The sequence below is a fragment of the Chaetodon trifascialis genome, chromosome 11, assembly GCF_039877785.1.
Source record: "Chaetodon trifascialis isolate fChaTrf1 chromosome 11, fChaTrf1.hap1, whole genome shotgun sequence".
Classification (NCBI taxonomy): domain Eukaryota; kingdom Metazoa; phylum Chordata; class Actinopteri; order Chaetodontiformes; family Chaetodontidae; genus Chaetodon; species Chaetodon trifascialis.
Window position 1 is genome coordinate 14,935,915 of NC_092066.1, and position 27,294 is coordinate 14,963,208.

The following is a 27,294-nucleotide window of genomic DNA, read 5'->3' on the forward strand; positions in this document are numbered from 1 at the left end:
GTAAATCAGAACATGTAGATTTTGTAGAGATATCTGCTAGAAAACACATGTAACATGAAATTTTATAGATTTTGTCAAAATCTTTATTTTCAAACATCAAATAAGTTGAATGTGTAAAAACTAATAATTCAAACATACAGTATTTGATAGCATTTAATCCACAGACCAGAAAGGTGGTTTGCTGTTAAATTTGAGTGTGTTGAATTAAATATACACAGTAAAATGTAGCAGTTTAAATTACACTGCAGGTGCTGGAAAATGTCACCCAGCATTTTGTAAAAATAGGAAATTACACTTTTTAAAATCAAAGACTATGATGAATCAAGAAGAGTAGTATGTCAGCCTCACAGACACTGAAAAAGAAAAAAAATGCTGATATAAATTCAGTTTTTAATGGCTGAATCTAATCAGATTTACAGGCATTATCCAACTGTACTATTAAGAAAGACAAGGAACATTAGAATTATATGATTTTGCAGCTGTGTGAATTAAACCACATCACACTTAGAGTTTATCCTGGTTTTATCAGCCAGTGTTGTATGTCCATGATCTGAAATAATAATAATAATAATAATAATAATAATAATAATAATAATAATAATAATAATAATAATACTGTAATGGTGAAGCACTGATAATATACTGCTAAAGTATTTCAGCCTTCAGTCAGTATTTTAACTATTCAGCCTTTTATTTCAATATCAGTTTCAATAGGTCAACTTTTCTTATATCAACTAAAGTAAAGTGTTTAATAGACTAATTTAGTTTTAATGGTAATTTAATGTCAGATTATCTAAAACAATTCTCCCACATTTCTATACAAATACATTAAAGCTGGTTTCTGATCATGGCTTTAATTTCTTAATACCGTCTCTTTTCATGATAGTGGATAAACTTTCCAATAAGAAACTTTTTCTTACTTCAATATGAAATTGTAGGCTACTCCATGAATTAGATGATCGTCAATTATATTTAGACTTGAAGGGCCTGTAATGGGTTCATATTTAAATACTGAGACTTTGTCTGTACCAGAATAAGTTCCAGGTTTCTCTCTTTCTTTTCTTTTCCTCTTTTTTTTAATCCATGTGCACACATACATCAGTTTTGCGCGACATGCAAACACCCTCACAAAACAAAATTACAGTGTCACTGCTGAAACACTTTGGACGCGCTGGTCATGCTCCTTCTCACCAAAGCGTGTCGCTGTTTCGTCCTGTGGCGGCTGCATTTGACTGTAAACTGTGTGTGCCTTTCATAAACGAGGCTGTTTTTAAGATCTGATCCGTTAAACTTCATTTCTCCTGCTGCTGAAACAGCCACGAGCTGTTTGTCAGCAGGTCTGTGATGTCTGTAACTTTATTATTTCAATGGAAATAACAGGCCGGTCAGTTACAGGTCGATCATAAACACGCTGTAAACACCCAGCATGCATTACTGTAAAGCAGCTGCCTACAGTATATCATACAGCGCCTTCTTGGATTTTTTTTTTTTTTTTTGCGTTGTTTTCATAGGCGGTGGCATCTTTGTCCCATAAATAACACTGAAACAAGCCAACAGTAGTCTGTGATGTTCAGTCTTTCTGTAGCTTGACTATGGGTTTGTGAATGTAGGAATAGAAAAATTGAATAAAACGAATGATCCTGAATTATGGAGGATATCAGCTCAGCCCTTACAGAGACGTTTCTCTTCTACAAAGGTGCATTCAAACCACCAAATGGGGTGAATCGAGAAATTCTCCTGTTCATGGTGTTAGTGAGGCCATAACTCACTAATAATTTGAGCTCTGTGAGAACTAGATGATGTGAGAGAGGTAACACACATGAGTTTTTCTCAAGAAAATACGACCAGGTTTTAAACTGGAGCCTGTCTATGACCTCGAGGTTACACAGGAGCAACACGTCTTATTTAACATCAACGGATTTTGGAGGTCTGATCAGTGCGGCCGCAGGATTTTATCGATCTGATACCAAAAGAAAACCAGCAGCAACCTGCTTTCACGCTGCTTTCTAATACCGTTTATTCCCCACAAATATCATCGGGCCTGTTTGACACATTTGATAGGCCCTGAGCCGGCTCTATTCCCTCCTCCTCCTCCTCCTCCTCCTCCTCCTCATCACCATCATCATCATCATCATCATCATCCCTCCCCTCGCCCCTCTCGCTGCCTGCAGCCGCTGCTCTCACACTCCTGTCTGACCCGCTTTTTATCCGGTAAGGGAGGGTTTTTCTTCGTAACGTGGCAGGCGGCTGTGCGTTAATGCAGCAGGTGAAATACATTAAAGATCTGACGGAAAATAGCTCCTAACAGCGGGCGTTTCGGTGCACTTTGGCCACGCAGGATAGGAGGTAGATCTCTCTCTCTCTCTCTCTCTCTCTCTCTCTCTCTCTCTCTCTCTCTCTCTCTCTCTCGTCGAGCCCAGTTCACTCGGATGGAGAGCATAAAGGACGCATTTTGGGACAAATTATGCTTCTCTAAATTATGTGTTTTTCAAAACCAGACAACATGTGTGGACGTAATTTTTGGATTGAACTCGAGTAAATTGTAAGTATATTTTGAATGTAAGTGCAACATGGTGCACGTTGATTTGAGCTTTATTTGTATATGTTTTTATCCAACAGTGTCCTACTTGAGAAGATGAGTCTAATTGAATAAGAGGACATATTTTAGTTTGTGTTACCACACTAGAAAACATAACAATTATAACAAATCCCAAAGACGAATAATCCTCCTCAAATTGAACTTTAATTTATTCTAGCTATTACTTGTGTTACTGACATTAATGCTAATATCAGATCAGAACTACAAGCAAATTTAACTTGAATATTATAGAAAAATCATCATGTTAAAAAAAAAAATACTATAAAGTACAATGAGGCCGCTTGAGCGCCACAGGCTCGCTTCAAATATCAGAGAAAATCTCACCAGAGATTAGACTAAATTTCCTCATCATGCAGGAAGAAAGCCAGTTAGGCTCCATTAAAGTTTATGCAAACTCGGGAATATTTAATGAGGCTCGTCGCTGCCATGTGCTCCTGTGAGAAGTATTCATGTAGTAGTGGAGAAGGAGGAGGTGGTGGAGGAGGAGGAGGCCCCAGGCAGCGCTGCAGTGCAGAGTTCAGCAGGGAGATATTGTTGTGAGCCTGGGAAAGTGTAGCGGGGCTGACGCCAGACTCTGTTGTGCAGAGTGGGGGGACTTCGAGGACCCCAGACCTGATTGTCATGTAAATTTCTCTCTGGCACGTTGTTGAACTTGATGTTGACTTCTTTTTTTTGGGGGGGGGGGGGGGGGGGGGGGGGGGGCCGGTGAGAATGGGTGCGAGGTGGGGGGGTTAAATTTTCTCTGTCACTTGTTTGTGGGAAAATCCATCTGAGGACACACACACACACACACACACACACACACACGTTCAACAGATTTTTCAAACCTTCAGTTCAGTTGACTGAATGCTGTTTATCTCCAGGAGTTAATCATTTTCTTGTGTAATACTTTTGAACATACAGTAGTTTGACAACTCGGGTCCAACAGGCATTTAACTTTATTAAATTGTTTGTTATGCATTTGTTATTGCTCTGGAGATTTAGTTTGATTGGCAAAAACAATTAATGCATCAACTGCAGCAGACAAAATATTAAGTCGAGTGTCCCATATTTTATAATTTAATATCATTTTAGCAGCACTGGTGATGGACACTTTGCAGGAACATCTATCTTTTTATTTAGGACTGCGATTATTATGAGGTGCACTAACCACAACACTACAATGTAGGGCTGCACGTGCGCTGTAACGCCTTGGTCGCGCATGCTCAGGAGCAATGAGGATTGTGCATCCAATCAAAATGAATGCCGCTCTCATGCTAACGAAGCAACAGTGATATTTTTTTATTTTTATTTTTTTAAACTGTGTCGGCCTTCCCGCTCTTCTTCAACCGAGTCACAGCACAATGTGGTCCAAGTTCAATTACAGGATGATAGCAGCAGAGGCCACAGCTGATTACATCTGCTTATAAATGATGCACAGTTGAATAGGATTCATACAGTAGAGGCGGACCTGTGCTGCAGGCTGACAGGAGAGCTGCACCTCCGTGATACTAACAGATTGCCCATGCGCAATAATCAGATATGTAACTGCTATCTGATGCAAGCTTCGTTTGGAAACCCAGACTGTGGCTCCCTGCTCTTTTATTGGTTTACCTGCACACACACACACACACACACACACACACACACACACACACACACACACACACACACACACACACACACACACACACACACACACACACACTGATTCCAGCACCTTTTTAAATATCCTTTCAAACTTTGAGATTGCAAGTTGCTCCACTGGCTTCTTTTATCAAAGGCTGTGATTGTTATCGCGCTCACTATCTCATCTCCTCAGCCCAGATATCACTCATATCATAATATCACAATCGATAAGGCTGCATATTGCCTGAATATGCTATCAGGGTTTGGCCAGACATGGGGCCTTTCTGCACCAAGGACAGAGAGCCTGAATTCCTCTGCTCGCTGTATGAACAGCGAGTTTTGATATTACAATAACTTCCTTTATGCAGCCTCTGCAGCACTGATCAGAAGATACGCTTGTAGGTTTTGTTTAAATGCTCGAACAAGGCTATTGTAGGTGTAATTTGTATAATAATGTAACAATCGTGGGAAAATAATCCAGAACGGCTGTAATGAGGTTACGTGAACAAGGGAGGAGAATAGAGGCCAGAGGACTGGCCTTATTCCGCTACTGTTCCCATTAAAAGCATGTAATCACATGTTTTTAACATGTGCACAGCAGAGGAGAGCTGACGGATGAGTGGAGGAAAATATCTCACAGCTAACTTTAATGTTTTTAAGGGTTTTTAAAGAGCTGTGGGTTGTTGTTGTTGTTTGTTTGTTTTTTTTAATTTTATTTTAGTTTTCGTCTTGTTTTGACTTGTTTCAACTATCTGACACAGACTATCCTAAATGAAAATTAACTGTGTGGCTAATGATTTTTTTATCTCTTAACATTTCAGCTCTAATCAAAAGAAGATTTTTGTGCAGAAAATTGCTAGGAAGGAAGGATTTTACGATATATTTAAGTGTGCGCTCCCATTACAGAGGATTATAAATCGTATTTATTAAAAAGAGAAAGATTCAGTGGATGTGTGGCAATAGATGCTATTGATGTGATTCCCCTGACTGTAAAAATACATTAAAAGATTAAAACTAAACTAATAAATTTCTCATAAATATAGCGTGATGGCAATACATCTATTGCTGTCAAAACATCATGTACCATTTGCCTTTTGGAACATTTTACGCACTCCTCTGCATCTTACGGCCTGACTAATGAGGATAATTGGGGGAATAAACTGATTGACACACACCTGCGTTCATTTTCAAATCGGCTTTAATGATTTCAGATTCCCGCCTCTCTCTCTCTCTCTCTCTCTCTCTCTCTCTCTCTCTCTCTCTCTCTCTCTCTCTCTCTCTCTCTCACCCGCCTCCTCCTCCTCCTCCTCCTCCTCCTCCTCTCTCTCTCTCTCTGAGGCGGAGTTTATCCCCTCTCTGCTCACCGTGTGGACTCTCTGCACTTGTCAGTCGCAGCTCGCGTGTGTGAGGGAGAGGCCACATGCGAGTCTATAGAGAGGACACTTTGTAGCCGTAATACTCTCCATCTATTGCACACTGTTGTCTCTCGTCGTATGCGATCAGACCAGACTCTGGTTTTTAAAAAAAAAAGAAGGGCTGAACTGAAACGTTGGAGGATATTGACTGTGGTGGAGTTAGCCTGATGTGCAAGTAAGTGGGATGCTGGCTTTATGTGACTAGTTGGTGTGAGAATAGTCTTAATTTCTAATCAAGAGGCCTGTTGTGATTTTAACAGCCTCCTGCTGTCCGGTGATCACATTCATTGTTGCAGGCGCTGTGGGTTTGTGATTGTCATACATTTAAACTCTGGGTGACATGATTGAAGCTACAGAATCGAAGGCTGTTCCTCTGGGAACTTTGCTTCAGGCCTGATGCGGTAGAATAATGGCTCAAATACAGCAGGTGTGAATCCACAATGTTGACATAAAGGCAAGCCTGACTCCTAAAAATGACCTTTATTCACTAATAAATTGGGATGTGTTGCGGAAGGACGGGGGTAGTGTGTCCCGGCCTGTGTAGCTACATGCACTTCTGATGCTTTTCAAAACAAAATGCTGCTAAAGCACCGAACTACTGATGACCGCACTCGTGCAGCACGCTTTTTGCTCTGAGTAACACTGTGCTTGGTTATGGTGATGTAAAGCAAAATTCAGTGTGATGGTGGGCCTAGTGTGTCAATCAACGTGTGTGTGCGTGAGTGAGTGCGTGCGTGTGTGTGCGTGTTTGTCAAATAGGATCTAAACCAACCAGTGTGTTGTAACTTCATTTCACCTCTATGTAATTAGAAATATATACATGAATGTTTACACCAAAGCTTTTATTATGCCGAGCAGCTTTGTTGCTGCCCCCCCCCCCCCCCCCCCGTGTGTGTGTGTGTGTGTGTGTGTGTGTGTGTGTGTGTGTGTGTGTGTGTGTGTGTGTGTGAGGGGCTCTCAGTGCAATGTGACTACAGGCAGGCTCTCTCTCTCTCTCTCTCTCTCTCTCTCTCTCTCTCTCTCTCTCTCTCTCTCTCTCTCTCTCTCTCCTCTTTTCTCTTTCTGTTTGGACCCGGAGAGGCGGCCCCTTTAAGAGACGACGGGTTAGTTTGTGTCTTTGGTTATCTAGCTGTATGAGTTTTAATTTCATAAAGCTAGAGAACCGAAAGTACGAACTGACGCCGAGCACTTCGGAGCCGGGGGATCCTCTCTGCTCCGCATGGAGGAGGAGGAGAAGGAGGAGATGATGCCGGGGCGGGCAGCAGCAGGAGGAAGCAGGAGGGACGGATGCTGAGGGAGGCTGCACGCCGCGGCTGCCGATGAGGAGGAGTGGTGGTGCTTGGGGAGGGGTGGAGGGAAGCAACACCGGCGTGATTTTAGCGTTCCACCTCTTGTGGATAGGTGCTGGCACGTTCAGAGGAGCCACCTGCGTGTCTGTGAGGGCATGAATGTTGCTGCTTTCAGGGCTCGTGTTGTGGGCATCGCGGTGATGCTGGGCCCTGTTGAGGACCAATAAATCGGCTGCTCGCTTAACTTTAGGACGTACGGGAGTGTTGCACGTGGAAAAATGCACTGAAAAACACCGTGCGTGCTGCTGTGTAGTTGTCATAACTGTGTGGGTGTTATAACATTAATATCTTGAGGGGTTAGACAGAAATAGTTAACTGATCCACGCGATTGGTCAATCGGGGACTCACGTGATGGAGCTGGCAGCAGCAGCAGCAGCGTCACATCTCTCTCTGAGATCTCACATGTTGGTTATGGTGATTTCTGTAGGCCGAGAAGTTGGAATAGCCTTCATTTAATACGATAATTACTCTGAATGAATTTGTATGAGCTGCATCCAGAGCAAGTGCAGACTCCCTGACTCCTCTGATACTCAGTGTATTTCCTTTATGAGTGGTGTAGGCTAAGTGATGTCCCCTGGCTGTAATTAACTTGACATTAGGAGTGTGATGTATAATTGGATGCACATGTACATCACTTGGTGCAAGATGAAGCCTCACTGGAGCACATAAGAGTGTAGGGCTGGACTACTGCGTGCTAACATGCCTGATATCAGTGTTTTTCCATCATTTCAGTGTCAACCAGTGCGGGTTGTTTGACTCTTTGCTAACCAACCAGAACCTGCAGGGCACAACGCATCAAAATCATATTGCATCAGTCACTTAGAGCAAAAGAGACTGTGCACGACCATCTTCAGTCTATTTCAAACAGGCTTTCATCACTGGAGCTCAATCCGAGTTAGACATGGCAGATATGTTCAAATTTGTGTTGCGCTGGGTGGATTATTTTTGTGTTTGCCTGCTAGATAAGAACAAAATGGGACATCGGCTCAGAGTTTGATCTATTCTTAGAGCAGAATCAGCAAGCCTTGGAGATGACTGAATATCCCTGAAGTCCCAGCATGCTCTATTTAGACCATGACTGACAATATTTGATGTGCGCCGTTAAACAAGAGAGCTTGGATGGTGTATGGCTGTGTGTGTGTTGTTGACGTTTGCATGGGAGAGCTGGTGCAGAGTTTAAGACAGTGTATACGATTTGACCTCCATGTCCTCCATCTTAGAGTGATATAAAAAAAATCAGGGATTAAATTATTACATGGTTATGTGATCTCTATCTGTCATAGTGATGACTTCTAGAATTTATACTCTTCTTTTATTTTATATACAACATTTTTTGTCTTTAATTATTGTATTTCAGTAGCTTAGCAACTGGGATGCTGCCAAGATGCTCCATACCATTATTTCGTGGTGTAGTGTCCCTCCTCGGGTACATTTCACAATTTCGCCTTTTCACAAACACTTTTATCAAGCTCAACTTATTGTGCATGCACCAGAAAATATATTTAACCTCAGACAGAAGCAAAATAATGAGAAGAAGAAGTTTGGTGGAGTGCTGTTAGCCACAAGGTCAACAAAGCTGCTTTTATTCCCCCCTTTTATTTTTCTCCACTTCCTTGCAAGTCACTTAGCTACTCCTGAAACATGCCGTTTTATTAGGAATGAGGGCTCCAGCAGTGATTTCACACTCACTGATTCTCTTTTCTTCTGTCTTTAAAAAGGAACATGCAGAAAACACGAGCCCTCGAGTTCGCATCAACTCACAGTGAAGACAAACTGCCACCAGACAGGACGAGGAGCAACAGTCAGCCTGCAGGTGAATATTTTAAGTAAACGCACATGCATGGGGAGAAGTGTTTCCTCTGTCATATGAGCAACAATCCATGATGGTTCCAAACGCATAAGCAGTTTGCTTCCTCTGCCTTGCATTTATTGGGTATAACAATAAGTCCAGGCAGGTTCAGGTCAGACTTAAGAGATGCTGGAGGCTTGCAGATAGTTATGTTTCAGCAGAGTCTTGAGCAGCATTGCTGGTGGTTGATTGTTGTCCATATTTTATAGGGTTGTGAGGATGGATGTTTGTCTGTGTGTGTGTGTGTTTGTGTGTGTGTGTGGGTATGTGGGCGTGAAAATGACAGACTGAGCCAGAATTTTGATACTGAGGATTTTGTATTTTTGCATCAAGAATGATTTTTAAAGTGTGCAGCACTGTAAATCCTCCCGTCGTATTCAAACGAAAAGACCATTAAATGGGCTGTTTACTGCTGGTTTTATTTGCGCACAGTTTAAATGTCAGTTTTATATCATTCATGTATATATCAGAATATATACATACAGTGTGGAGCTGCAATAGACTGTAGCCTACAGCAAGAGAGTGTAAACGGTGTGATTTGAGCAACTGGAGTAAGACCTCCATGTTGAATTCCATCATTCCTTTGAAGTATTAGCATTTCTTACATTGTACGTCACCCCCCATCCTCCACACACACACATGCACACACACACACACACACCTCTCTTTCATTCTCATACATTCAGCGTTTTATCCCTTTAAACACTATGATCCTATTTGTCAGGTAGAGTGTGTGGTAGGTGCAGGGGAGGTGGCCGTGTAATCTTTGCTGCGGTTCTTTATCCCGTTAGGAGAGCGCAGGCAAGGTTTGGACCTGCTCATGTGGAAAGAGTGTTTGGGTGGCTCTGTCTTTTTCGGCCCTAATACCTTGACAAGCCACGCTCCCCTTGCCCGAAGTCTCCTGATTGTTGTGAACCAAGTATCGATTTGCATAAAGGTACAGAACATGCACAATATAGCGAAGGCAACATTAAGTCAAAATGCTTGAAAATACCATAAATTGCAAAGGAAACCTGTCACAACGTGATCTGTGTGATGAGATGTTTTTGGGTTCACCTTTACATTATGATTAAAATTCCAAATTTTAAGCCTCCTAAGATATAAAAACCAATGAAAGCCCAGAAGATGTTATTTCATTCATTCCAGCAAGATCGAAACAGAAACATTCCTAGCTTTAAGGTTACCAGTGTGTCCCCTCCAGTTCCTCCTTTAGATATTTCGGCATTGGGAATTAAACAATAAGTACACATTGTTAGCAAGGTCAAATCTTCATGGTTCCACAACCTTGAAGCTCAATATAAAGCTCAGTTATTCAAATTTAGTGTGGAGTTCTTTGAGTCACCCAGATTTTCCCAAGCTTTATATTAGCATATGCAAGGACCGGCCTGTGCTGCTGTTTTCTAAAGTGGATGTAAATTATAACCTCAGTATTATACAGGCTGATAGGAGATAAATCTCTGCAGTAATGCATTGCAGCGAATGGGGGTGGGGGGGTGGGGGGTGTTGTTAGAGGGGTTGAAGAGTGTGGGTGTGTGTGTGTGGGGCACTGTACAATAGCCGGTGGCAGATGGAATACAGACTATAAGCACTTGCTAATAGTCATGCTAAACTCTCTTTTCACTGGTTTCAGTTTCTTCGGATTTTCTGCCACATTTCTTGAAAAAAAAAAGAGGAATTTTAAGAGGGAGATGCATCAAAATAGAAAATTTCCACACTGTTGCAATATTGGTGAAATAGTTTTGCAAGTGCGCACACATCGTTTTAAAACAAATATTAACACAGGGAGATTACTAAGTCGAAATTTGCACTTGTGCGGTCCAAAAGGCTGAGGGGCTTCAGGCCTCACGAACAGAGTGGAGATCTCTTTGGAATCCCTATGCAAACTAGGGCTTGAATAATGAGATGTATTTATGACGGGCTGGGAAGGGGGTCCTGCTTTTGAAAGCAAGTAGGCCGGAGCCTGAATGGGATGGAAGGAGGAGGGGGGGAGTCGGACAAGGGGGACCGGGGGGGTGTGTGTAGAGGGGGTACAGGGGCCCCCGGCAGCCCAGGCCTCGGCCGAGGCAGCTGTGAAAAGGGGTCCCGTCTTTTTCCCACGCCCAGCAAGACGCGAAACACTGCCGCAGCTCGCTAGGGTCAAGTCCCATCGCTAATATATACACACGTACATACACATGCATGCACACACAGACAGAGGGAGAGATGTGTGTAAAAGTTGTGCAAATTAACAAGCTGTCTGGGAAGCTCTGTGACATGGGGACACCTGCTATTCTCCCAGAATGCTTTGCACTCTCATCAGGGGCTACTGGGCTTGACAGGACAACAATTAGGTCATAACTTCAACTTGAACTTAAAATTCAGTTGAAGATTTGAAGGAGCCTGGATTATGATTTTTTTTTTTTTCTTTTTTCATTTTGAAATATTTGACATTGTTTGTTCTGTTGTTATTATTAATTTAAAATTGTTGTTTTCAAAAAAAGAGTGCAATTTGTTATTTTTTGAAATATGCTAATTGTTTATCTTTTATGCTGTGTTGCAAAAATTTTTGATGACTTTTGCAGAATTAGCACAATATTTTATTTTGCAGTTGTTGATGTGACCATTCAGACAGTCTGTGGAGACAAACTTGGCCTTGTGCTTGATCCGAGACCCTAACTGTCAACTTGGCATTGTCTGTGCACCTACACACACACACACCAACACACATGCACATACACACACAGCTTGCTTCAGGGACCCACAAAAGAAAAATTTAAACATGAAATGGAGGAGGGTCCGAAGAAGATATGGCAACTATGGAGGAATGTTTTGAAGCTGAGCTCTCAGTGTGACCTTCTGTCCTTCTCTAAACACAGAGTGCAAGCAGCTGAGGAGTAAAAGGCAATGTTTAAGACAGAGAACACTGATCTCCTTTATCAGAAAACCAGAGTGCTTTGCTACAATATCTAGCGTGAAAAGGAATGGCATAGAAAGACTAAGGCGTCACACATTTATTTAGTTTATTTGCTGCGAGCCTGGTATTCAACTGTATTCATTGTTCCACCTTTTGTGTTAATCGCTCACTTGTGTTTAAGAGCATGCGGCTTTCTGAAACGCTGTCCATGTCAGCAGCTGCTCTTTTACTGGCTTCCCCATCACGCTGGTGTCACACCCATTCCTTCCCTCTGTCTCTCTCTAGATACTGCCACACCAATCAAATCGGTGCAGCACTCGGTTCCCTCCCCGCTCCCCGCCATAGCTTGCATCAGACCTACGCCGAGCAGTGTCACACTAATTCGGTTCCCCCTGCCTGCTCGAGCTCGTTGCTTTAATTCCACACTATGAAAGACACGCCTGCTATCTCTTTGAGTATATTCGCAAGCATCCTCTCTCTCCTCTTGCAGCGACTCCTTCTCCCTCCTTTCTCCTGCCCGTCCCTCCTTCTCTATCTCTTTCTCCCCTCCTCGTTATCATCTTCCCTCCTATTCAGATGAGTTTCAAATAGAGAGGGGACCCTTCTAATTAGCTCTGTAAAGATGCTTTGTCGTGGCCAGTGTGGCCACCAGTGTGTGTATTAAGAGGGGATGTGTGACAGGCTAGTGTTAGCATTGAGAAAGTGTGTATGGGCCCTTAATGAGGTTTGTTAGCTGAGTGTGTATCCTGCTGTTTGAATGCACCCTCGGCAGCCTTTGAAGGAACAGAGATGAGGAGGAGAGAGGAGTCTTTCAGCGTGGCAGGTTGCAGAATGCAGATGATGCATTATGCTCAGTGTGGTTTCCATTTGAACAGCAGATGAGAGGAGAATAATACTTTACTTGCGTGTTGTCCATGTGGGGAAATAAACGGGGGTCATCGTGCTCATCAGATGTTGGGGGGGATTTTCCTCGCCTCAGAAATTTGCAGTGACTCCAGTAAACCCTCGATGGATTAGTTCTCAACAGATGCTGAAGTAGGGAAGCAGGAGGTAGAAAATACTGTTTTCTGGGAAATATTAGCTCAAAATTATTCGGGTTTTGCATGTAAGAAGGTCATCGTAGACACCTTTTGAAAACTCAGCTCACAGTTTTCTGATGAGGTGGAGAGAGACAGATTGAGTTCTTCATTAAAAAAGAGAAGAAGCCAGCACACTAAAGAAAAGAGGCCCCAACTTAATGCATGTTACAGAGTTTTATGTTCTGTTTAAAGTCTAAAAAATGTCCCATTTGTTCCTAAGGACAATCAAGATGATGGTTAAAATAATCAACTGGACACTGAGAGGCATGTTTTAAAATGTAGACAAAATACAGAGGAGAGGTGGTGGTGGCGGAAGAAGGAAGGAGATTAGAGATGGCTTCAAGCAGATGAGAGCCAGAGGTGGAGGGTGGTTGGAAAGAGAGAAAAAGAAATAGGTTGGGAAATGAGGGATTGTATGAGCCGAAGAGCCAACCTGCTGGGCCTGCCTGCTGCCTCAGAGATTGTAAACTGTCACTCAGGATGCAGACAGACAAGCAAGACAGACATCATTTGCCCATATTACCCTCTACTACTGAAACTGTCGCCCATGCATCCCCCATCTGCTCCCTTCACTCCATTTCCAGGCGACTTTTCTTTTTTTGCCTGTGCATGTGCATGTATATGAAGTCCCTAATCTATTTCCTCCATCTCCCTCCTCTTGCTGCTCCTCCGCTACTTTCTTTCTGTCTCCTGGTCTCTTTTCCGTTGATGAAACGAGTCAGCTTGCAGTATACTCTCCCCTCTCATTGTTCGATGGTTCGTTGCCTCTCCATAGGAGGTACAGAGTGTTTGGGCTCTTTCCCCTGTTTTACCAGTTTACCAGTGTAATCCTTTACACCGGCACAATGAGCTCTCACTCCAGCCACAGGATTCTATTAGACTCCCAGAGAGACACAGGATCTCCATAAACATTTTCCAGCTACCCCTAACCCCCCCTCATCTATACCGCCTCATGGCCTCAAACACAGCCAAACTGATAGCTTCCTTTATACATTTTCAGCAGAACTCCCCTTTGTTTAGCCAAAGGAGATTTTACCAGTCTGGAAAAGGAAGGTAGAATAAAAGCTTATACACTTACATTACCAACGGCTTGTTAACGCTGTCAGCTTCACTCACAACCTGACTCCCAAAACAGTGTTCCTTTACAACCGCCAAGCATATAACAAGCAGCCGTGAACAAGCAAATGCTTGTTATGTGGTCTTTGGAGGAACGCAAAAGATGTTTAAAAAATGCTGAAGTCATTGGAGGATGTGATTCCTGCTCTCTGCTGCAAACATGATGCCATTAAAGTCTGCAGATAAACTCCCCAATCTGTCATCTCATGCACATAGTGCATATCAAAGTCACAACGGGCTCTGTATTTCAGTGAAACCTTTGAAACGTACAAAAGTAGACATGCTTTTTGGTATTTCATTTCAAATTGTGCTTCATGTTTAAGAGGAAAATTTGTACACAGCAACGGTAGTGAGAAACGCTGCTGCTTTTACAAGCTGTTGCTAATATGTGAACCCCCTCATCCCTACATGTCTATTGCAGTCAGCACAACAAGTAACAATCTTTTTTACATTTTATAAATTGTTTTTATTTACGTTTTGTCGTTTTAGGTTAGTGCCAGTGTAAGTGACGAAAGGAGAGGAAAGGGAGGAGAGGGAGTGGGGTATGACGTGCAAAATAAAAAGGTCACTGATTGAGTTATATGGTATTTGCAAGAGACATTTTAATTGACAGTCAGTAATGAGTGTTATCTTATAATACAGGCGTGCAGCGTCTCAGTTAATATGTAACAGCAGATCACTGATGTCGCTGCAGGACATGGATAGTGTAGACAAGCTCTGATTTTCCAAGTTTCAAATGAAGATTGTTTGAAACCCTTTGACTTTATTTACCCAGTTTGTTTGTGTGGCTCTGTCTATTTCTTGAAATGGCTGCAGAGCCCGAGTGTATACTGTGGTTGACACATGCTTCACTGAAACTCTGCAGTCCTTTGTTTCAACCTTTTACTGAAAAGCTTTGAGAAGTCGTTATTGGGCCTCATAGAAAACGGCAGAACTGTAATAAATAAAATTCTACAAAAATACGTGTTTTATAAATATTTTTCTATTGTGTGAGTGGTTCCAACATGTTCTTTGCAGCAATCAGTGCCTTAATGCTGTTTCATCTGGCCAGAGATACCTTGTCTAATCTGTATTTTATTTTTATTTTATTTAATTATTGAATACATCATTGTGAATGTGCCACTATAAGCAAAATGGCTAATTTTCAACTGTTGTTCATTTGCCAAATGTTGACTTAGCCAGTAAAAATGGACAACATGCCAAGAGAAAGCAGACGGATCGTAAGATCAGGCTGATTGATGAGACGTGTCCTGAAAGTGTTGTACATATTTGAGGCCGTAGGATGGCTGCTGCTGATGTGTTTGTGGATGTCTCTCTGTTTTGTTCCTCAAGTCCAAAGCCAAGGGTCACAGGGCTCCTTTTCCTCCCCTCCCTCCCTCCTCATACACAAACATATCCCGCTATCTCCCGTCCGTCTCTCCTCCTGCCCCCCATCTATCCTTCCCTCTCCTCCCATCTTGATAATGCAGCTCTTTTCTTTCTCCCCGGGTGGAGGGCTGCCCTGAACCAACATTGTCCCCTACGCCGGCTCTAGTGGGGGGCCCTATTGTGTGTGAAGGAATGGGGAGTTAACACCCATGTCTGAACCCGCTCAATGGGGGCATTGTGTCTGAATCTTCCTCCAGCTCACCCAATCTCACCCCACGTCACTCCCCTGCACAGGCCAAGCCAGGGGCTACTCTGGGTGCTCCCCATTATCTGATGAAAACATGCACAGAACAGCGAAGTAAAATTCGCAAACAAACCATCACCACAACTGACCGCTTTAACCCGCTGCTTTCTGTGTCTTATTAATTTTCCAGCAAGCCACGCTGAGCTGAATATGTCTTTGCTGCTGGTTTTGACAGAAATGGGGGCCAGTGGGTGCACAGTTAGTGAAGGAGGCCCCTGCAATTCATTTTTTCTTATAGAAAAGAACAAAGCGACACATAAAGGACCATATTGTATTAGCATGATAACAGGATTCAGCATGCTTTTAGAATATTTGCAGTGAAGGAATCCATGCAAATAATTCATTTAGCATCAAAACCGTTATGATGCTTGTTTTATTTATGCCAGTTGTAAGACATGGTCAAAAATGACTAAACATAATGAATATCAATAATATTTCAGAACAGCGAAGGTTAAGTGCGATTATTTTAATGTGAATGATTTATATTTCTGGAAAAGCATGTAAAAATATGAGCCGAGATGGATGTGTCTGTGTTTCATACAGTATGCTGAGCATTTTTATTTGTTTCTGTATAGCAGCGAGTGCCTTGGGGCAGGTTACAAAAGAGCAAGTTGGCGTTTTCTTCCCACATATTTTTAATCAAAGTGTTAGTGTTTACATTTGCATTTGCATTGAGCAGAGGGATGCTAAATGCCAAAGGTGAGATTTTGAAAAACACTCTATTTTCCCTTTTTCAGATGGAAACAAGGGTGGGTGGTTGGAAGGCTGGATAAAGGCTGGTAGATGACTGAACTCAGAGACCTGGCGCAGCTCATCATCATTGCCATGGGCTCTCGTCTTCCTCCTCTCCTCCTGTGGCCCGTACCTCCATCCAGGGGTCCAGCAGAGCCAGTGAAGCCCAGGCAGGGAGCTAGTGAGTGGGCTGGGAAGGATGGAGAAGGTCCCTGAAGGCTAGAAGCACCTCTGGAGCTACCGGCATGCAGGAGAAATCAATATGAAACACAGAGCCTGCACAGCTCTGACTGGGGTTTCCTGTGTTAGTCTGTGGCCTAGGGGCCCGCAGACCTCCAAAGGACAGGCCCTGCGTGGCCCTCTCAGCTGCATCCCCGGCTCCTCAGACTGGACCTCAGTCCCGATCTCCGCTGGCTGTGTGTGGTTCTGCTGAAGGGCATCTCTCCCCAAATAATACCCAAAACACAGAATGTTGAGAGACCGCCAAGAGGGATATTCCTTTCTCTTGATTTTTCCTTCCTTCATAAGATTGACATATCCCCCACCTTCTGCCTCTGGCTGTTTAAAAACCAGTTTGGGAGTTCTGCTTTTGACTCACTCTCCATCCTCAACTCGCCCGTTGTTTATTCCCCAACCAGTTTTTACATTTGACAAAGAGACAGTACGATCTTTATTTTCTCTTCCACTCTTGGCTTGCTGTTACTATGGTGAGCTGTAGACATGAGTCTGTTAAAAACCAGAAACACTGGCACATGAAGTATGATCGTCTTTTTTTTTTTTCTCCATGATGTCTGTTATTCAATTCCAGACTGTTTAAAAAAAATGACTGAACAGCAAAGAGGGCAGAAGATCACAGAGCACACAGAGAGATTCCAGTGAAGATGGTAAAATGGCAAGTATCTCTTTAGCACTCCACATTTTCCTCTTTATGAACAGCTCTCAGTGTGCTCTCATTTACCTCATTCAATGCCTAAAAGTGTGTGTGTGTGTGTGTGTGTGTGTGTGTGTGTGTGTGTGTGTGTGTGTGTGTGTGTGTGTGTGTGAGAGAGAGAGAGAGAGAGAGAGAGAGAGAGACCATCACTTGGCACCCTGTGTGGTTCAGAGGGAGTCATTTTAGGATGTTGGTTACAGCTGAAAAAGATGTTTCTTTAAGAAATGTTTGGGGGGTGACAGCTTAAATATAATGTTCTCGTAAAGCCTGTTCAATTATAAGATCATCACAAAGCTGAGCTTTTTGAACTATTTGAGACTCTGTATCTGTAAGTTCTCCACAACAGAGAGCTCTGTCTGTGCGTATGAATGGACTGTATATGCTTGGCCTTGAAAGTGTTTGCCAGCGAGCAGCAGCAGCAGCGTGCACCCGCAGCTCCCAAACTGCTGCCGTCGTCACAGTAATGCAGTGTGGTTGTTTCCATCCAGATGGGCACAGCTTCAGACAAAATGGCCGCCAGTCTTTCCCTCTGCCAAAGATGGCGAGCGCATCTCTGTCTGCCTGCCATCTGTGCATCCGTTAACTGTTGTCGAATGCAAATCGGGGCTAATTGCATTTGCATAACCTCCAACTATCATGTCGTTGGCGTGTGCTGATAATTGCTCCCATGAATGCGGCGTGGCGGCGAGCGGGCAGGAGTGAAGCGATGTTTTAAAGTGTGTTTGGTGCCGTTTGTTTTTCTCTTTGGCTGCAAAGGATTCGTGTCCCGAAAGGTGTTCGATGCATGTGAGATCAAGAGTCTGGTTCTACTGTGCCATATGGCATGTTAGCATGTGATTCTCTCGCATGCAAATGTGACACTGTGCAAAAGATTAAGCCGAGCCTTTAAAATCAGATAGCGCTCTGTCACACATGTACGCTCACAGAGTTTTGTACACGCGGACATACATAATGCACCGACGAAAGCATTAAGCAAACAGAGCAGCTCAGACATGCACACAGGCTCTAATTAAAAAGGGATCCATAGGCCCAACAAACTCCAGACAGACAGACCATAATAGTCTCATTTTCATGCACATTCGTGTCTGGTTACCATGGCACTGAACAAATCACGGAGTGACTGATTTTGCTCGAGAAGGGCTGAACATAAATAGGTGTTACAGCAAAAAAATTGCTGCCTGAAGAACACTGGAACGTAGCTTTGAAGTGTCAATGTTATTTCCCAAGAATACACCAGTTGTAGAAAATGAGAGAGAACTGAGCTGCTTCTCTGTTTGAGACTTTGGAAAAACATGAAAAATGTCCAAAAGGCAGATCTCATAAGTTGGCATTATAACGATCGGAGCTATGTATGTAGTCAGAGGACTGAAGCGTTGTATGGATGAATATCTCACGTTTCGTGCATTTCGCCAGCGTGCCGTTTTGTGGTCGCATTTGATTGAACAGGTCTTGTTTTTTTTGAGGGGGGGCGGTGGCGTTAATTCATGCGATGAGAGTCGTCTGAGCAGCTGAGTAACAATGCCGCGTTCGTATTTGCATTCGCCCATCAAGGCAGCTGCTGTGCTGTACAGTCAGGTCTACTGTGGGCAGCAAAATGGCGGTCACGCGAATCATAGGGTCTGTCTGCTGGTCGTGGGAGCTGAGGAGAGGAGAGAGAGGAGGAGGAGGGTGAGGGGGGTGGCTTTTGGGGCGTCTGGTTCAAGAGAGAGAGAGAGGGTTGCGGGGTCTAGACTGTGGGGTGGGGGGTCGCTCATGAAGAAGATGGAGGGGGGGTGTTTGTGGAGAGGTTATTATTTGAGAAGGGGGGCGTCTGGTTTTAGGAGGAACAATTAATGAGGCACTGGAGAGGAGGGGGTAGTTTGTCTGCATTTGTGAACATGTGTCTGAGTCTCGGCCATTTGCATAGAGCGATGAGGGCGTCCATATGCTGAGCGGTGAGGCAAATTCAGTCACAGTTTTTTGCACGCCTCTCAGGGTCTCTCTCACGTGATCCTGGGCAAAAGCACGCCGAGTGTTGCACCCTTCCACATCTGACAGCCACATTATCTGTCGGGGAGCAGGAACATGCTCTACCCCATTTCTCACAATAACACTTAAACACTCCTGCGATACTGAAGCCTCGTGTTAGTCGCATCACCGTTTCTGTCCGTCACACTGGCCAATGTGGAGATGGGAAGCCGCTCTCAGCCAATGACAGTCAGTAAAGAACCAGGAAGAGGAAGAAAAGGCGAGGAGAGTCACGAGTTTACCCTTGATGTGCCGGGGAAGCAGAATCAAAGCAAAGCATAGTGGGAAGGGTTGGAACGACATTATTGTTTCCTGATGAAGCGGACTAGTTTTGCAAACACAGCTCAGTTGAAAAGCACAAAAATGGGAAATATATCAGTTTATTAAAAAACAAAATTGTATTACGTTTTCTTTGTGAGCCGGTCAAACACGGAGGGATATTTGCGGATCAATTTGAGGGTGGTGAACAAAAAGAAAAGCCTGAAAAGAAATAAAGTCACGAAGATGAGGCAGTCGTCACGAGACCTGAAAAAAATCAGACAACCAGACGCGGACACAATGCAGATCTCCATAATGTCCCGTATGAATACCGCTGCGTTTAAAGTGTGATCGTCTCCCGAGCTGGAGGTCTGAGCTCGGAGCGTGGGAATGTGAGGAGAACATATGCAGAACAGTCGGGCGCTGGCGAGACAGCCTTGCTAGCATGAATGCTGTTGTAGCAGGTGAAAGAGGACCCTAGAGTTCATGGGTCAAGGCCAGTGAAGGGGTTGTCTGGCTCATGAGTGTGTGTGTGTGTGTGTCTAGGGCCACTTTGCATGTCGTCTGGGTCTAGTAGGATGCTAATGAAGTTGCCAGGCTGTTTGATAAGCACTGCTGTCTATTGTTAGCTCAGTCTGGTTGCTCAGAGAGGACTAGACTGGGTGTAGACTTGGACAAGAGCTGCTCCATCATCTTGTAGTCGCAGCAGAGTAACAGACAGGCAGATAGACAGGCAGCCGAAAGTCAGATCTCCCCTGCTGAAAGTGTGATTGTGTTGTCTGGAAGCCTTTTTCTCCCCCATCTCTGCTCTCTGTGACATTTCTTCTCTGAGTGACACGTTGGTCTCAGTCTCTCAAGTGTGGTGCCTGTCTTTGTTTCTCTGTAGATTGATGACAGCTTTGTACTGGGACTCCACATTTCCGCGATGGAGGAAATCATCAAGAGTGCACTGGTTTAGAGCGTGTATTCAGATAGAGGATTTACGGCTTTCGCCGCTGTCAAATCAAACTTGAAAACCTCATTAATGGTTTCGTCAAAATTTTGAGATCTCTTTCATCTTAAACCATAAATCTGGTGATATTTTTTATTTTACTTGTGCTAACAAATCCCACAAAAAGACCAGCGATTAAACCTAACAGAGTCTGTTTCCTCTATGTCATAGACCTCCCATTGTTGTAAAAAAAATATATATATGTATATTAAAACCAGCAATATGAGCCACAGCATTATACTGGATGCTGTGTCTCTTCATTGCAATGAAGATGGGCATAAATACCTGTAAGAACACCAAATGTGCATTAATCCACAGAGGAAAATAGTCCCCCACATATGCTTTTTTCGCCCTGTTTGAGTAATGTTTGCTAATAGCTGCAGTTCTCAGCTGTTTCAGGAAATTGCTGAGACTTTTTTTAAATGAAACAATAAATTTGGATTCAGTTTAAGAGATTTACATCTTCAGGATGGACCAACCAGCTTGAAGCCACAGAGCAGACGGGGAGTCAGAAACCAACTAACGCACCCTTAGTTTGGGTCTTTTCATGGGAATTGTTCACAGTAAGAAAAACAGAAAAAAACAGCACCTGTATACTTTAAAAATTTCGTATTTAATCAGCTTTTTTACCGAGTCGAAGAAAGCTATGTTTGCCTCCTGTCATGAGATCGTATCCAGTTTCCTGAGCAGCACCGTGCATGATGAAAAGACGTAGTCCCGTAATCGTAAAGAGTGCATGCGTAAAGGTTTATTACTTATGGTATCCCTTTAAGAGAGAAAGCATTACCTCATCAGGAGCTGTGTAAAGGAAGGAAGTGAGTGAATGGGTGAAGGAGCGCAGTGCTAACTCTCTCCACTCCTTTATGCCTGTGGGTGCAGGCTTCATTAGCTCTACAGAAAGGGACAGCTCCCTCCCAGTCCCTTCAATAGACCCATAGACCTGTCTCACTGGCACAGGCTCTGGCTCAGTGGGGAGGGTGTGTGTGTGTGTGTGTGTGTGTGTGTGTGTGTGTGTGTGTGTGTGTGTGTGTGTGTGTGTGTGTGTGTGTGTGTGTGTGTGTGTGTGTGTGTGTGTGTGTGTGTGTGTGTGTGTGTGTGCGCCTGCGGTATGCGTGCGTGTTTGCATGTGTGTTCCCGAACCATTCACACACCACCAGGCCTCATAGTTTCTCACTCATGCCTAAAGGAAGCCTGGCATTGACACTTTCCTGAGACTCACATCTCTCTCGCACTCACTCTTTGTCCCTCATTCTCCTGTTTTCTCTCACATGCTTTCCATTATTCCCCATTTCACAATTTTTCCTCATTGTGTTTTCTCTCTCAGTCGCTTTATCTCTTTATGTCTCAGATCTCTCACAGAGTTGGACATTCAGTAAAGGACCGTATGCTGTACAGGACTCTGACTGCTGTACTCTGCAGCAGATTCGTTTTTTTTAGACTTATTTTGCTGTTTTTTTCTTGTCTTAGGTCACAACTTTTCAGACAATTCTCCACATTATGACATTGTTTAAAGTGTGTATGAATACCACTCTGTATCTTATGTTTTGGATTTAAAAGGCTTTACAGGTCAATGCTTTCGAGTACTTTGCACCTAACGTTGAGTTTCACCTTCATTTAAACTGAGCTCAACTGTATTTGCAATGATTATTCTTTGACATTTAACTCCAAAAGACCGACTGAGCTCTCAGTGTGCAGCGGTGAAGAATTTACTGTTCACTTTTTTGATAACAAGGACATATAATTGGTACATGCTGTTACTTACAGCACTAAGATGCTCTCATAAGTACTATTTTACATGAATCTGCATGTTTCATCAAGGAGCTCTGAGGTAATCCTCCGAAGTTTGAGTGTTTGCAAACTCCCCTGTAAAAACTGTTACTGTTTTAAGACACTTAGCAGGTGAGGATGAACTGTTCTTTAACTGCGATAGACAGATCAGATTAAAACCCTTTCTGACAGTCACGCGGCTTAAAATATGAAATAGAAACACACAGGTGCTGCAGAGATGACTGAGACTATTATTCACAACCCTGCTATAGCGCCTCTGTTTCCCATCAGGCACTGTGTGCAGGCAGCTCTTCGGGGTCCTCTTCTAGTGAGGGGGTGGGGTCGTCGGGGGAGACACGTATATAAGTGAAGGTGCTGGATGGTGGCAGGCTAGCAGAGACGATTAGCATGGGCAGCCGCCATCATGCGCTCTGCTCATTGTTGGAGTGCTGCATTAATGAGCTCAGGGTGCATCAGACAATCTGTTCATCATACACACACGTACATATACACTCACGTACAAGACACAGAGCGGCAGAGTAAAACACACGGGACATGCACTCACAGTTTAAGTCGCCTTTTATTCAAATCGGCCACCAACCGTTGTTCACTTGTGCAGAATAACTCAGGACGAAAGCAGTTATTCAAGACAACATGAAGGATAACTTTTGTGGATATTAAGCATACCTGCTGATTAATAATTATGCTTTAATTACTGATTTCCAGTCGAGTCTGTGTCGTATCTCCAGGGGTTCAAAACTCGGGTGAAAGTAGAGTGAGGAAAACTTTGCTGAACTGGGGGAGAAATGCAAGCTGTGACTCAGAAATAGAAGCCTTGATAATGAAAAAGAGCGTGAGAGAGAGACATAGAAAGACAGTGAGAGAGAGAGAGAGAGAGAGAGAGAGAGAGAGAGAGAGAGAGAGAGAAGGAGGAATGAGAGTACAATACTGTGGCCTGGTTTGTGGTTCCAGAGGGATAGAGACACTTTCGCATTTCCCCTGCAAAACGAGATAGGATGGGCTCTTTTAACACACACACATGGATATACACAAATACGCACACACACCCACACCTTGTTCCCTCCCTCTAAGTGAGCCAGGACTAGATTCATGCAGCTTTGTTGTTGAGGCAGCAGGAAACTTATTGCCCCAGATTTAAGTGAACCTCCTTCACACATGCAGCAGGCGCCTGTTACCACACTTCAGCTGAATTCAGACTATCATGATTTCGCCCTTTTTTCTCATGTCGGCATCACTTCTCATTGCAGATATCCCCTAAGCCGTGTGTGCGTGTGTATGTAACAGACAGCCTAACCTCTGACCTTGTCCTGCTGTGAAGTTTTCATTCCCATAGGCTGGGGGCTGCGGTCGTCTCTGTCCACACACACACACACACACACACACACACACACACACACACACACGGTTGGCTCTATTGGTATAGCTGTCGCTCGGCCACCCATTCAGGGCTCAGTCACGGCCACTTAGAGCGCAGCAGACTCAGGGATTCAGACGAGCTGTGATCCAATGACATGTATTTATAATGAGGGGGCTGTGGGGACGTCTTTGTTGGACGGACACAATGTCAGTGTAAGAGTGTGTGTGTCTGTGTGTTGGGGAGGGGGAGTTAAATACAGAAAGAAGGGAAGTGGTGGGAGAGAGTCCGGTAGACCCCCACCAACACACACACACCCTCCTCATGGATACAAATTCAGGCCTTTTCTGTGTCTAGTTACACCTCTCCTACTTTTCCTACTCTTTCACACTTTCTCTGTCCTGCCTTCTTGATCCGCAGAGAGAGATTTACCTCGTTACCATGAGAATATCATCTAAAGACTGACCTTGTCGAGTGGAAGAGAGCAAGAATTTGGTGGACAGACTGTTCTCTGTGTTGGGAAAGTTACAATAGTGAAAATCAGACGAGTTAAAGTCCTTTTTGACAAGTCTTTATAAGAAAAGTGTCGATCAGGTGTCTGAATGTCCACTGTCTTCCTGTCAGAGCTGATAATCTGTTGAAGCAGAACTCAGTCCTTTTAACGGATGGGCTGAATACCTGAACATGTAACCTCTGTTCGACTGCGTGTTGATATCTTGGTTTTAATGTTTTTTGGTAGCAAAACTTGAGACTTGGATGCTTTTGTTCTGTTCTGTTTCAAGTAAAGTCAAAAGTTTCAAGTCGAGCCTCGCGGCAGTCAAGTCAGGATCTCAGGTTTACAGCTCTGATTAAAATCAAATTTGGATAAATAGAAATCAAAATTGTCCAGTTACTCACCAGACAGTTTGAACTCTCTCACCCTCATCAGGATGATGTCTTTCCTTATACAGTTTCCTTCTAAATCACCATGGATACTGAGTAAACAAAACAACATTACCATCATCTTTTAAAATAGCGTTAATGAAGGGAAGATAGCTGAAAACATTTTGCGAATAAAGCAAAGAGAAGAGTTTTAATGTTGATGGACTTGACGCTCACACTTGTCTTCACCTCGCTGCTGTGTGTGTGTGTGTGTGCGTGTGTGTGTGTGTGTGTGTGTGTGTGTGTGTGTGTGTGTGTGTGTGTGTGTGTGTGCGTGCGTGTGTGTGTGTGTGTGTGTGTGTGTCTCCATGTTAGAAGTCATAAAATCAAAGGCAACAAATCTTTTTTGTGTGTGCGGAGGAGACAAAGTTCCAGCTTTCACAAAGATATTTAAAATTCTGTAGTTATTTTAGGATTATATGATGGTACAGAGGAGGGAAGTAAAAAAGAATAAAACAAGCCATGTTGGAAATGGTCCATCCACTTCCTCCGACCTCCTGTATTTATTTGGCTCATATTCACATTTTTGTGGCTGTTACATCATTTTAAGGGACTCGCTAATCTTCTTAAGGCTCCGACTGTTACCCCCCTCACTTGTGCTTTGATTGAAATAATAAAAAACGTGTATATTTAACAATATTACACTCCTTGCAAGCTACTGTCTGCATCCTAAAAGGTATGTTTTTGGTGCAGAGACCGGACTGCAGGCTCCCCTCTGCATACATTAGCCAGTTGTTGGGACAGCGTGGGCAGAAGAAGAGCCCTGGAGAGCCCTACAGGCTCGGGAAGGCCCCTCATAATTGCCCGGTGTCTGAAACACTGCATCTATCCAGGGACTGTAGTCTAGCTCTGATGTCCTCAATCACAGCCACCTCCTTCTCCTCCTCCTTGCAGCCCACACACACCTTGATTTTCACTGTCCATCACTCTGTACTGTTGGAGCATTAACAGAAATAAGAAACTGGCATTATAAACCTATCCACCTGAAGTTGGAAGGATTTGACAAATAATAAGAGTGGACAAATGTTAATTCAAAGGCTGCAGGTCTGTCCTCCTGTCCCTGCTTTTCACCAGTGATCACGATTAAAGTCTGGACAAATTAGGATTAACTCTCTTATCTCTGCTGGTCGGATGCTTATCTTGTTCAGTCATGACGGTGCAAAACCAGACAGTAGAAGTGTGTCTGGCTGGTGTGTGTGTGTGTGTGTGTGTGTGTGTGTGTGTGTGTGTGTGTGTGTGTGTGTGTGTGTGTGTGTGTGTGTGTGTGTCTGTTCCCTCGGGCATAATTGTGGGGTTCACTGCTGACTGTGTGTCCTCTTGATTCTCCAGACTTTAGAGGTCAGAGGTGGACGAGCGTAGACTCAAACACAGACAGATATTGGTAGTCATGAGGAGGGAGTCCCCTCTGTATCTCCGCTCCCCCCTCATGTCCCCCTTTTTTTCTATTTCAGTCCAAACCTGCTGCGTCAGTTCTGTGACATGACTCTTGATTATTCAGTGTGAAAGCTCAAATGTTGGCATTAGGCATTCTCTCTGGCCTTTATGATCCAGGCTGTTAAAAATACGACTGTCATGTTTCTTTTCATTTTGTGCACAAATTCTGTCACTAATTTCTTCTGTCTTCTTGTGTCTCTGCAGACTGATGATGATGCAGCAAGAAAAATCTCTGATTGGCTGAACAACTTTTGACTCAAAGAAATGGATTTCGGGACCAATTCAGCCGTTTTTGTTGGGGTTTTTTGCTGTGTTGTTAAAACCTCTGACACGAACATTTTGTGATGGGCTCTCTCTACTTTGCCCCTGAATTCATTCACTCTCTCTCTCTCTCTCTCTCTCTCTCTCTCTCTCTCTCTCTCTCTCTCACACACACACACACACACACACACACACACACACACACACACATACACCACTGAGCCACCACATCTGGACCACATCCAAGAAAAAGACACTGACAAAGAGAGACTTGTCACACCAGACACAGTTTTCTTTTTCCACCAGCTGTACCTTAAGATGTGTTTTTACTGTCATATTGCAAATATATTTTCTGGGTTATGAGTTAATATAGAAAAACATATAATAATTAAAGTGAATATTTTATTTTCTATATATATTAATGACGATGTTAACTTATGTACAATGATATGTGAGGCTGATTGTTCAGTACATCCAGGTTTGTCTGCTGTAATTGGTGCTGTTGTGTGTTCTGTATAAGTCTGTAATAGAAGAATTTTTCCAAAGTCACTGAAGTGTTTTTTTGATGTGTTCTTAAAAGTCAGAGCTATCACTTTGTACTCAATGTCAAGGTTGAGTCAGCTGAAAAACACCCTGAAGTGTTTTCCTCTCTGGGCGTCATCTGAATCGGTTGAGTTGTTGTAAAACTTTGTGTGTGACCGTGTGTGTGTGTGAATATATATATCTGGTCAATAAAGGGAAGATTGACTTCGACATTTTTCTCCAGTGAATTTGTTCAGTTTCTATACTAATGATTTATTCAAAATATGGTTTCAGTAAACTCAGACATTTACACAATGTCGCACATCTGTAATTAAAGCAGGGTAAATGTTTATTACTGTATCCTATTAAATTAATTTCTAACAGTGTAATTTAGGAGTGGAAATTGCAGAAGGGGCGATTTTTAATTATGTAAAAATAAACAGGGCGAAGGCTTCTATGACTTAATAGACTTCTTTGAATGGAAAGAATTTCAGACTGGAAATAAAGAATTGTTT

General features: G+C 43.3%; 1 long non-coding RNA gene across 2 annotated transcripts; it reads left to right on the forward strand.

Annotated features, from left to right (window-relative positions):
* The first annotated feature begins 2,139 nt into the window (after window positions 1-2,139).
* Window positions 2,140-27,010, forward strand: LOC139339335 (uncharacterized). 2 transcript variants are annotated; one of them, XR_011602653.1, is made up of 4 exons: window positions 2,140-2,542; window positions 8,690-8,784; window positions 16,318-17,204; window positions 26,201-27,010. It is a non-coding gene; the product is annotated as an uncharacterized lncRNA (long non-coding RNA). The 2 variants fall into 2 exon arrangements; XR_011602652.1 differs by lacking the exon at window positions 2,140-2,542 and adding an exon at window positions 5,594-5,797.
* Window positions 27,011-27,294: the final 284 nt, after the last annotated feature.